We start from the raw sequence: 12825 nt of genomic DNA, 5'->3' as shown, positions 1-12825 counted from the left end.
TTGTGCTTTACAGTTTTCCCAAGAAGCAAGGATAATTGGAAATCCAGCATTGGCCAGGGCCGCGGGGTCAGGGAAGACCTTAAATATATGCTACATTTCATTGAGAAATACTCACTTCCCTGGCAGTGTTTTCCATCCTGCACGGCACACCATATTGTGTGACTAATTACAGCATACACAACGGTTTCAGCACAGACCGTTTCAGCACAGCTGTGAAGACTTCACTGAGGACCCATGCTCTAGCATTGGAATTTCCCCTTTCTTGTAGATCCACTTTCAGACTACAAGACTATGTGTCAAAGGCAAGTATAATCATAGCATAGGGTACCTGACAACTGTATTTAACTATCTATTGCCAATCCTGTCTGTTCCCAAATTGGCAGGAAGTACAACTTCTGAAGACACCAAGAGCTACCTAACAAGCAGTGCTGAAAGGTTCCTGACAGTTTAAAAATAAAGAGAGAGCGGAGAAGCACAGTACATGTTGTGCAGCTAATATGAGGAGCATGTGTCTTAGCCACAGATGCGAACCTTTCTGCCCACCTAATATTCTTGTAACTTTCTAGTGGTTTTAGTTAGAATCCAACTCACAACCAGTTTTTAAAATATGTTGAATAAAAAGCCACCCTCACATTTAAGTAGTAGGAGAAAGTGAACAGTATGGCTCAATATCCTGCTGCTCTGAGTACCCACCATACTGTTGCCAACAGACAGCAGAACTGGCGAGGCCTGCCTGCATCCCTAAGAAGGATGGACTAAAGACAGTACTAACCAACAGCAGTGACATTTTAAAGAGATATAGGAGTTTTATGGATGCGCAGTTTCAAAGTACGGTACAAGCCTAAAATAATAATTTGCCTACTTATTCAGGCGTTGTTTGGAAGTGGATCCTTTATTTTTAAGCAATTTGGAAACATTAAAATCAATGACTAGCATGGGCAAAGTTCCTTTAGATTCAACCCACTGTATCCACATGTTACAAGGATCCCAATTTTAACAGGCATATTCGTACATAACATTCAGCATGCGTAGATCCAGCCTAGACACAACATCTTGGCTCAAGGAAGGCAGGTCACCTTTAATTTTAAAATCTAGAAGTCTAATGCCAGATTCTTAATGTTATTTCATAATGTCTGTTCCTTTAAGGGAGAGATTTATATGACACGAGACAAAACTCCAGAAACATCCATGGTCAATCTTTCCTCAAAAAAAAAAAAAAAAAAAGAGAGAGAGAATTGTATAGCTTCCATCAATGAGATGGGATTTAAAAATCACCTGTGAAACCTCCTGACTCCCATTTTGTATTTCCATCAGTATGGAAAAGTTATAGAAGACACCTCACACACATGCAATACAATATGCTATTTCCTGAACCTCCAGTTTTCAGTTTCTTGCTCCCTGAGTGGATGAGAGCCTGGTGAGGATGCTGCCATAAAATATATAAACATGTACACCACACCTGTTATTCCTGCCACTGGCAACTGTGGGGTAATTATGAACCCAGCATTACATTATGGCATCATGCTTAGCAAACACTCCCTAAATATAAATACATAATAATAGGGAGTGTGATTTCAAAGGTTTTCACAAGTTAGGAATAACAGCATTATAACAGACAGCCCCATCAGATTACAGAAGGTCATCTTTAAAAAGGTGTGAAAATATTTAAAATATCTGACTACCCACTGCTTGCTATTCTATTACTGCAATCTATTTTTACCATCTATTATGGTTAGTCTTCCTTGGTCACTTTTTCTTAAGAATAACTCTAGCTTATTTTAATTTCAATGCCCACAATCAAAACACAGCCTCAAATGGAGCACAGTCAGCCTTAGCGAAGTGTTAGTGAGGAACATGAACACGCATGCACATTTCTGGAAACCAGAAAAAAAAGAGCTAAATCTAATTTACCAGAGGAACAATGTGTATCTCCAGTGCCTGATCTGGGTGAGATTTTCCAAAGCACTCAGCGCTGACCTAACACTGCTCCCACTGAAATCCAGGATAAAGATTCCCAATGGAACTAATTAGGCCAACCCTGAGCACTAGTGAAAAGCCACTCGATGTGTGGAGATATACTTATTTATTATAAATCTCCCGACTTTATTACCTTTTGTTTTCAAATTCCATATCCATTTAGTTTTTCCTCCAGAATGAGTGTTTCCAGTTATTTTAAATTAAATATAAAAAGGCACTTAAAAAAATTGCTCAGTACCAGTAGTCTAGAATTCAGGAACGACACTACAGCAAGCCAAAGTACTGCTAAGTGGGGAATACATCTGTTTCAGATGGCCAAGAAGTTACTGTATAAACAGGAAGAACCAAAATATTCGAAATGACGACCACCTAGACATTCTTTTAATACACACATTCCAGCAAAACATCTCATATTCTTTGCATATGTTCAGATGTATAATTATAAAATGGCTGTTATGAAAGGTTTCAGAGTAGCAGCCGTGTTAGTCTGTATCCGCAAAAAGAACAGGAGTACTTGTGGCACCTTAGAGACTAACATTTATTTCAGCATGAGCTTTTGTGAGCTACAGCTCACTTCTTTGGATGCATAGAATGGAACACACAGACAGGAGATATTTATACATACAGAGAACATGAAAAGGTGGAAGTATGCATATCAACAGGAAGAGTCTAATCAATTGAGATGAGCTATCATCAGCAGGACAAAAAGAACTTCTGAAGTGATAATTGAAATGACTAGTCTCTAAGGTGCCACAAGTATTCCTGTTCTTGTTATGAAAGGGTACATTTGCTTGGGTGGCAACTATTCTCGCTGTGGTGGTTTCCATGTGTAACCACCACAGATTGGGATTTGTTAACCAATTTACCAACCTCAAACTCATTCTACCTGGGAAAGGGCAAGGACATGGAGAGCCAGCAGAAATCTCAGGAGTCAAAGCAAGCAACTCAGCAGAGAATTAGAGTGAAAATGAGCACCGGCCAGCTGGGATGAGTATTTTAGTATGGTCATTAATTGAATCAACATCAGCACAGAGCAGCGGAACTTAAAATGAGAAATCCACAACGATAAGGAATCTCCTCAGGGCTGCTTCAAAAGGCAGGACTAGCTCTGAAAACCCAGTGTTGGAGTTTGAAAAGAAGAGAGAAAATAGCAAGACTCCATCTGGAGGAATTCTGTTGCTGCTTGACAGGCCACAGCCAGTTCCAGAGAATGCACTCTACAGATTCCACAGGGTAAGGAGAGCACAAGGATAGGAAAGAGTTTAGCCCAGGGATATAACGAGACACGGGCATGAGTGAGGTGAGTGAGTGACAAGAAAGCTAATGATCACTAAATCCCCAATCTGAAAAGACTTACACATGTGCTTAACTTTAGGCACTGAAGTTAAGTATCTGCTTTAGTACTTGCAGAATTGTGGGCCTCACAAGTAGTTTGTTCTGTAATTTAGGGAATCCTAGCTCCCTATATGCTGGTTATATCAGAAATCCTACACTCAGCTACTATAATACTGTGCATCAATACTGCACCTTTAATCCAAGGATTTTGCGGTGATTTACGAACAATATGCATAAGAGATAACTGAAAAGCAAATAATACCCATTTCCCAGATGGGCAAATGGAGGCACACAGAAATTAAGTGATACAAAGTTTAGTGACAGACCTGTAAAACCTACAAGCCTGGACTCCTCAGGCCTCTGCTCTAGCCACTACATCTAGAGATTAGTAGTCTAGCTGAGGTGTTTTATAAGCATAAATTAATCTTATCCTACAATCATGAGGGAGATATGTAAGCAGTGAGTGACTGGCTGAGATGCAGACACAACTGAATATTTTAAAGTGTTCAGACAATGCAGGTTGGTATAAACTGGAAGGCTGGATCCATAGTAAAAGTAGTTCCCTGTAAGTCAGAAGAGTCTGTACTGTTTAGTGGTGAACTTAAGACTCTAGAAAGACTGCAGGTGTAACCACAAGGAGGAAAAGTAACTACCAATTAACCCAATGTTTTTCCATCACAGCAAACTGTAGCACCACTGTTAAGCAATCTGACAGGAGCCACCAGGCATTATGGTGGGGCAGTCCAAGTAATAGCTGTACACCTGAGACTTCTTTAAGCCCTGTGTACATAAATGGTTTAGTGTTGATACTGAATCCTATGCACCAGGGTGAACAATAATTCCTGTATATACTGAAATACAAGATTGTTGCAGGGCCAAGTCATGCTTCCTTTGGGAGGGCCCGGAAATGCCATGAGTGTCAGCTCAGTTTTCTCCAAATCAGACACGGGACTTGGGGTGGGTGGGTAATGCAGCTTGGCTCCAATAAGCTATGGATGTTCTAAAGATGCTACCAGGATCTGTGGAGATAATTCTGCGGCTCTTGGAAGGATGGATATATATATCATGCTGAGAAAGTATTAGCATTATCTGAAGTGGGGAGATCTATGCAGGGAGGTGACATTCTCCCCAAGCGAGCCCTCCCCTCCACTCACATGGAGATTGCAGAAGCCGCCCTCCCCCAGGCTCAGGAGGTGGAGGGATGAGATTTTCAACCAAATTTGGTCAAGAAGAGCAGGTTTTGTAGTAATTTCCTTCCTTCATGGTAAGAATTCCTGAGGGGATAATCTCACCACTGATCTCCACACAACACAAGGTGATTTTTATATTTACGCACCCAATCAGGTATACAGCAAAACCTCTCTCAGATGTCTTTGAAAAGTAACATACTGCAAAGTCTAATTGGAAAAAAAGGGCATTTTCAGCTCTCTCTACTGCCAGCATTATGAGAGGACTCCAGTACCTCAGGTGATGCTCAGGGACCAGAGTGTGCTCATGGACATGCACGTTTCATCGTTGGATGGGAGAGGATGTTTCAAACATAAAAACATCTCTTTTTGAAACAGCAACTAGTTCAAAGAGTCAAGGCAATAATCGTTTCCACTGGGACTGGAGTGGCAACCCACATATCAGAAATCTTATCAATCGTATCAGAGAAAAGGTGGCATTGGCTATAGTTTTCACTATTGTCCTCAACTTCACTAAGAGTATTCCTTTTAATGAAACTAGTTTATAAAACCAAAAATGGAATACAAGAGCAGCAATTATAAAACACTTCTCAGTCAGTTGAAGATGCTTTAATTCTGGCCTCTTAACAAGAGAGTTAAGTAGAGGGCCTGCATTATCCCAAGTCTGGATGGCCAAAAACAATTATTTCAATTGCAATTGCTGTTTAGACAAAAACATTGTTACTCATATGACAGACCGGATGAACTGCAATCAGTGCTTCAAGCTTTATAGAACCCCTCACCATTATTCTATGTCCCAGTAACCTAGAGAAAATAAATGATAGCTTTTTTCCTGCTAATTTTTCCTGTTTCCCATTGATTTGAATGGGATCAAAGCAGGCATCTGCAATTTAAAGCTGTTGTAGCTCCCCCAAGTGGCAGTCAGAAGTGCTCAAAACCCTGAAGGGTGAAGCTAACTCTCTTGACGTCTGATTTTCAAGACAGACCAAACTGTTTTAAAAAGTCATTTTTGCAAAGCTGCACACCAGCTCTTCATAACATTCACGCATTCAATAGGTTTCAAACAATAATACATAACCTGTCCTCTTGTGTGGCTTCGCCATCATCACTTGATTACTCTCTAGAGTTGAAATACAAGTACTACAGTATGTTATACCACCTTGCACAATCCTGGTCAGAGCCTCTGGGAGCTATTATTTCATTATTTCTGTTCTAATCAAATGTCTGAACAACATTATACTTTCGGGGAAAAAAACAAGTGAACTTTTAAATCAAGGACATTCCGTAATTCTGGATTAATAATAATTGTATAATCTTACTGCCAGTAAATTGTTCCTGATTAATGTGATTTTAAGTAGTCCCTGCACTCTTTTGGACGCAGTGTCTGAAAAACAATTTCAGTCACTGACTAAGGGCCCAACGGTGCAGGGGATTAGAGATTTATACATAGAATTCTGTAACTACCGGGGATGCTTTCAAAACATGTTTATGTGGTGTTTGTCATGACAACAACCACATTTACACACAGTCTCAATATATCAAAAATAGCCCGTAAGTTTTAGATGTAAATTCTTCAGAGCAGGGACTGTTATTTCCATAAAGCACTAACCATTTATAGAACAATACAACTACAGACACTTTTCCATGTCATAATAATTTTTTTAAATCAATTATTTATTTTTGGGGGGTGGGGGGGGAGAAGAGGTACAATATCAGACACAAAATGAAGGATGAGATTTAAACACAAAAAAAATTAAAAGATGCATAGATTAGTTAGGTGCCCAGCTTATAGTATTTCAGCAGGAGTTGGGCACCTAACTCCTTTTAGTCAACATTGGCAAGCTCACCCCAAGTGTTATTCAATTAAATAAATTAAGGTAGCAACAGCCCTGGAACTTTTTTTTCTCCCCAGTTTTACATAGCTAAGTGTACAACAACACTTAGAGAAATTCTGAAACTTTACAGAAGTATTAAAGGAGTTTCCCCTTTAGGAACCTGAAACATCATTGCAGGGGGAAGGACCAGACCACCTATAAGATTTCTCTCAATCTTAATAGCGAATACCATGAACTAATCCCCAGGGCAAACGCTCTTTCCTAGACCAATTCACACGCAAGATTTAAGTGACCCTTGTCATTAAAGCCCACTTTGTTATGCAGTAACGCATTGATGTTCATGAATGATACAGTTCGATTTGTGACTGCTTACATTCATCTCTTTTCAGGGGGTTATTTAACTGTTTGAGCTTAAATTTAGGATAAAAGTTCTTTCTTGGGAGCATATTTTTACTCTATTATACCTCACAACATATGAAAAAGCTTTTTAAAAGGTGTTCATAACAACTCAGAAATGCTCTCCATATAAATACAGACTTAGTTAGCTAGAACATTTAATAGTCTAGTAACTGCATTATAGATCGTTGATATTAAATAACGCTGCTATTACTTAATTCAAAGGATGTTAACACATGGGATCTCACAGTTGCCTAACAGATAGACCTGTCCTGAATTCAAATGGATACACTAGGTACTAGTTAGTATCCCAAACCTTTGGAGAAAGTCCTAGGACTACAGCAGTTTCTACCTGTCACCTCTCAAATCTATCTTCTACCCTTCCATACAACTTTCCTTTTCCCTGAAGGGCACCACTTTACTTGCCCATCCCTGTCTTCACAGCTCTCCTTAAAAACATCCTTCCCTGACCTGTTCCTCTGTGCCTCTCTCTCCTTCTGTTGTGTGGACTTGTCTTAGATTGAGCTAGCATGTTATTTAGACTTTGGCCTTCTCCATTGAGGGGGCTGTGCCTTCCATCACTAACAACCCACTCCTAGCCAAGTGAAAAGGATTCTTCTCCCTTTTTATCATGTCTATACTGCAATCAAGGGGTGTGATTGTAGCTCATGTAGACATGCCCACCCAGAACCCTGAGTAACACCTGCCTTCTTTATCACTGAAAACTTAATCCTTCCTCTTTCCCATGCTCACAACTTTGAGGTCATATGTGATTCTTCTTCCTGTGTTTGCAGTCTCTCACTCAAATTATTACTTATTCCACTAACGTCTCACAAAAAGTCCACTCTTCCCTCACTAGTCCCACTAATAAGTAAGGCATGGACAAGGGTTTTCATCTCTTGCCTCATTTACTGTAACTTTCCACTTTCCTGCCTTTTCAAAAAGCTCATGCTGAAGTCATCTTCCTTGGTAACTGCTTTGATTAAGTTACCCTTCTCCTAAAATCCCATCCTTCCTTCCACTTATCAAATCCAAGCTTGTTTTCCTCAGCTTCAGGTCCCTATATAGACTCAGCCCCAATGACATTGAATCTAATCTCCTCCTATACCACCCATCTCTTCCATCCTCACCCCCTTCCTACATTCCTCCCAATTCGCCTGCCGTGCTGCTTCCCTCGTCTTTCTTATGATTAATTTTACTCCCTCTCTTACACTCTCCACTGGCCTTAGAAAAATCTGCCAGCCCCACCCTTTATTTCTCTGAATCACTCCTCCCCAAGAATCCTCATTCTCTTCACCAACTAGCCCCCCTCATTCTCCTTCCCTCATCTTTATCTCTATGTAGTCTTGCATTTGTCTCATCCACATTAGGATACAAATTCTTCAGGATAAGGATTATGCCTTGCTTTGTAAAGCCGAGTGTAAAATTTACATCACTGTGCAGACTATAGCAATGGAAGGGGTTTTTCTCATCATTGCAGAAACTCCACTTCCGTGGGCAATAGTAGCTAGATCGACAGAAGCATTCTGAGCGCTATAGCTATGTCGACCTAAGTAAAAACAATGAGGAGTCCTTGTGGCCCCTTAGAGGCTAACAAATTTATTTGGGCATAAGCTTGTGTAGCCCAGGCCTTAGTAAGAGTTAGAAATGGAATACACCTACAGGGTTATTTTGTCCCTTTCCTGCCTAATTAGGCCTTTTCTCTATAGTGCATCATCCTGTAGTGTTTTGTCCAACCCAGTTTGAAATACTTTGTAAATACAGATAAATTTATTAGAGGATCTTAAAACACTGCAGAGCCAAATGGGTATTTATTCCTGTTTTATGGATGGGGAAACCAGAGATAAGGAGTTGAAGTGACTTCCCTAAGAGGACAAAAATGTAGTCACAGAGGCAGTTACAAAACCCTGCTCTGTCTCTCAAGTCCCCTGCTCTAACCACTATGCACATTTACCTCCTAGATTGAGCCAGTGGGGCTTCAACCCCCTTGGAAGATTACTGCAGGGTAATTTAGCCTACTGTTTGGCATTTTTTCCTGCTATTTAACCTAAATCCCCCAAACATTTTTAAAAAAAGTAACTGTAATACCAAGACATGTCTGTGCCTAAATTAAGTGTGTGATCTTACTGCAACACTTTGTCCTTTCACTCCCCTTCATCCTCCTACTCCCTAAATATTTGTTGCCCTCATTCATGACTTTGCATCTAATATTACATCATACGATCGTCAGGGCAGGGACTACATCTTTGTTCTGGGAAAAAAAACCCCACAGCACTGCAAACAAATTGCTCTTTTTTCAGTTTCATCCCACTTCTCCTTGATACTATGCTTTGGATCTCGGTAATCATTTCCTCTGCCTCCTTGGTTTTTATACCCCTCAGATACTTGCTGTAATTCAAGAGCTTGTAAGGTATATTACAACATTTAAAATCAAATATAAATAGAATTCAAAAACATTAAAAGCCAGAACATTCAGGACTCAAAGTAGAATTTGCAGATTGAGAGCAACATCCTCGTCTTTCTTCATTTTCCACTTAGGAATACCTTATTTTGACCCAATCCAACCGTATCTTTATGAAATTTGCCAAAAGGAGGCACCCTTGTTTTTCCCTGCGCCAAACAGCATTTCTTTGGCTCCTAGTCCATTATTACATTTATGGGGCAGTGTTCACACATGGTTCCAGGTAACCCTCTCGCTAATGCAACCTGATTAATCAATGAGGATGGGGTAAATAATGTTTTCAATCCTGTTTATAACACCAGTTTCTACGGTGACTAAGAAGTGTTTGAAATCAAGTTTAAGCCTCTTTCCCAACCCCTTGTAGAGAAAGTTTTGGTTTAAATGACCTGTCCTAAAAAAAAAGGTTGATATTTGAGGAAGCAATATTTAAATGGAATCAATTCACTCATCTGATGAAAAGAGACTCCCCAAATTGGCACCTTAAGGGCACTGTCTACGCCAGGGATTGGTAACCTTTCAGAAGCGGTGTTCCCAGTCTTCATTTATTCACTCTGATTTAAGATTTGGTGTGCCATTAATACATTTTAACATTTTTAGAAGGTCTCTTTCTGTATGTCTATAATATATAACTAAACATTTGTTGTATGTAAAGTAAATAAGGTTTTAAAAATGTTTAAGAAGGTTCATTTAAAATTAAATTAAAATGCAGAGCCCCCCAGACTGATGGCCAGGACCCAGGCAGTGTGAGTGCCACCGAAAATCAGCTCGTGTGCCACCTTTGGCACGCATACCATAGTTGCCTACCCCTAGTCTACACTGTGGAACTGAACATAGCAAAGCTCTGTTTGTTTATGATGGTCAATTTCACTCACAGACAGGATCAACTAAATGGTGCATCAAAGGAGGAACCTTGAATATAGCACTGGAAATATGAACCAGAATTAACCATCTGGAGACATTATATATTATTTCTGAGTTTACCCATCAAGGACTCTTACAGCTCTTCAGATAAATAATATTCCTTTGTGGCACTGATATGCACATCTGAATATGCACTTAGCAGGAAAATAACAACTTCACAAGAATGAGAGAAAAACGAGGGCAAGAGTCTTCAGTCGTGTTTATTTTGGGTTATATATGATAATTGCACTGAGATATACGTTTACTTTTACAACCCACGGGACATTTTTAGGGAGGTGTCATTACACAGAAACCTCATTTTGTGACAACACTGTGCTTTCACAACTCGATTAAAAAACATCCTCCCCAGTGCACCATTATCATGGCTGCAGACCATGTTCCAATTCATTAAAGAGCACTGCTGTAGGAAGTTGCAAAACAGTATTTCAGCGAAGGATACAGGGCTGCCTATAGTGAAAGTAGACCACTTCTCAATCAGTTGATCTAAAATTGTTTGAAAACAGGTGAAATCTCAGATATGGGACAAAGAATATTAATCTAGAAATAACTTTTTAAATGACTGGAATAAACAGGGTGGATTTAGAATCAATTTAACTTAAAATTTCCAGATCAAAATGATATTTAAATATCACAGTTGTAACATAATTAGACAAAAGTTAGAAGATTCAAAGCAAAGACTCCTAACTCACTTTTTTCCGTGAGAGTGAGATTAAAACAAATTCTGCAACTACTTTGATTTTGCTGGAGGCACCCAGGGTAGATCTGATATGCATATACTGTGAAAATTGAAACACGTTTCCTCCTCTCCCTCAATCATTTGCTTAAGGTTTGATTTAATCCGGTCCTTTCACCTGGCTCTTTCAGAATTTAACGGCACCAGCAGACTCTCCCTATTCTCCAAGAGTACAAGCGGCACATCACAACAGTTTAAGCAGATTCATTTATTTATTACATTCCATTCCCCCCCCCAACAAAAAATGTAACCCCAGCCAGCAGATCCTAAAGCAAAAAAAAAAAAACTAGCACAACCTACGGACACTGCCTTCCCTATCCTTGCATAACTGCATCTGTAGAGATAACACTGTTTTGTAAAAACAATTTGAAATCCTTGGTTAGGAGCAGAGCATAAGGCAGAGCTACCTCCCAAGGTTAAGGACCACGACAGTCACACAGATACTCCACTCTCACAGACCTTCCATACACAGGAGGCTTCTCCTGTGATACTTACCCGGGTTCTTTAGCCACAGCACAAATAACCCACCCGTTCTCCAGGTTCTTCCTGATCCCACATCCCATCACGTTCCTTCGCCCCCTTTCCGCCAGGCTTCCTCAATTACCTTCCTCCAATGTTACTATTACCACCTGGCTCTTACATAGCGCTTTAAATAAATATACCCAGTGCAATATGTACAGCATTTCCGTTTGCAGCTCTCCCTGACCTCCTAGCCCAGGGTCTCAACGTTGCTGGTTATGGGGGTGGGGATTATATCCCCCCTCACGCTCCTCTCAGCAGAAATATTAAAATTGACACGGTCTCATTGTATAAACCTTCCCTGTTGCCGGGGGTGTAATTCATCTTCCTCCCTTCCGCCCCCCCCCGAAACACCCACACTCCCCAAAATGTTCCCTTGGGGGATGTAATTCTTCTCCCCTTTAACATACATCCATGCAGAAGTCATACAAGGTGAGGGGGGCGGTCTGCGATGGTAAGGGATAAGGAGGAGGGTTTGGGGGACACAGGAAGGGGGAAGCAGGGAGAGACATGGGGTCCAGTGGGGGGGGGAGACTGTACCCAAAGTTGCCCATGAAGCTACCCCTGGGGGGGCTGCCTCTGACTAGGGGGCTGCCCCTAGGGGGTGAGGGGCTGCGCCTGACTATTGGGGGGCTGGCCCGGGGGGGGCTACGCGACCCCCCTCGAGGGGGCTGCCCCTAAGGCGGACGGTGGGAGGGAGGAATCGCCCCTGCTTTAAGCCGCGGTCCCGACATCCACCCCGGGGGCGCCGGTACCTGCCGCGCCGCCGCCGCCGCCTCCTCTGGCTCCTGCGGCCACCGGGCTGCCGGGCTAGGACTGACACCAAGCGCCCGGCCGCAGCCGGCCCCGAGACCCCCGCCTGCCCCCGCTAGGCCCCGCCCCTCAGAGCACCTATTGGCCGTCGAGACTGCCCGTCTTTGTCATGGGCACCCGCGGCGCTTCTTCATTGGCTATCGCTCCTCCCGTATGTAAATAAGACGGCTTCTTCTCAGCCTCCTTGCCTGGAGTAGTCCGCAGCCTTGAGCTCTGTTTGCAAGAGAGGGGCAGCGCAGGAGCCAGACAAACTGAGTACAACTCCCCCCAAATCGTCAGTGCAACCGCCCGCAGCCCCCACCCGTACAACCCCCCCAAATCCTCAGTGCAACCTCCCGAATCCTCACCGCACCCCACCGCAGCCCCCATGTAACCCTCCAAATCCTCACAGCAACCGCCCGCAGCCCCCTTTTAGCCCCTAAATCCTCACTGCAACCTCCTGCAGCCTCGTGCAACCCCCCCAATGCTTACTACAACCGTCCGTAGCCCCCGTGCAACTCCCCAAGCCGTCAGTGCAACCCCCCAATTCCTCAGGGTACACCCCCCAAGACCTCGTACAACCCCCAAACTGTCAGTGCAACCCCCAAAGCCTGAGGGCAGCCCCCCCCAAGACCACGTGCAACCCCAGAACTGTCGGTGCAACCTCCT

The 12825-nt window shown here is 42.2% G+C and overlaps 1 protein-coding gene across 3 annotated transcripts in view; it reads right to left on the bottom strand.

The window, feature by feature from the left end:
* Window positions 1-12198, bottom strand: part of FKBP5 (FKBP prolyl isomerase 5) — a 51625-nt gene extending 39427 nt beyond the window's left edge. For 2 of the 3 annotated variants that reach the window (XM_030561268.1, XM_030561270.1), the window contains exon 1: window positions 12120-12198. The gene's annotated coding sequence lies outside the window, so the exon portion shown is untranslated. Of the gene's footprint in view, window positions 1-11340; window positions 11436-12119 lie in introns of those variants that run through there. The other variant, XM_030561269.1, reaches the window with a different exon arrangement.
* Window positions 12199-12825: the final 627 nt, after the last annotated feature.

The sequence above is a fragment of the Gopherus evgoodei genome, chromosome 4, assembly GCF_007399415.2.
Source record: "Gopherus evgoodei ecotype Sinaloan lineage chromosome 4, rGopEvg1_v1.p, whole genome shotgun sequence".
In the NCBI taxonomy this organism is placed as follows: domain Eukaryota; kingdom Metazoa; phylum Chordata; order Testudines; family Testudinidae; genus Gopherus; species Gopherus evgoodei.
The sequence above is the reverse complement of the archived record's forward strand: the minus strand, read 5'-3'. Positions and strand labels throughout refer to the sequence as shown.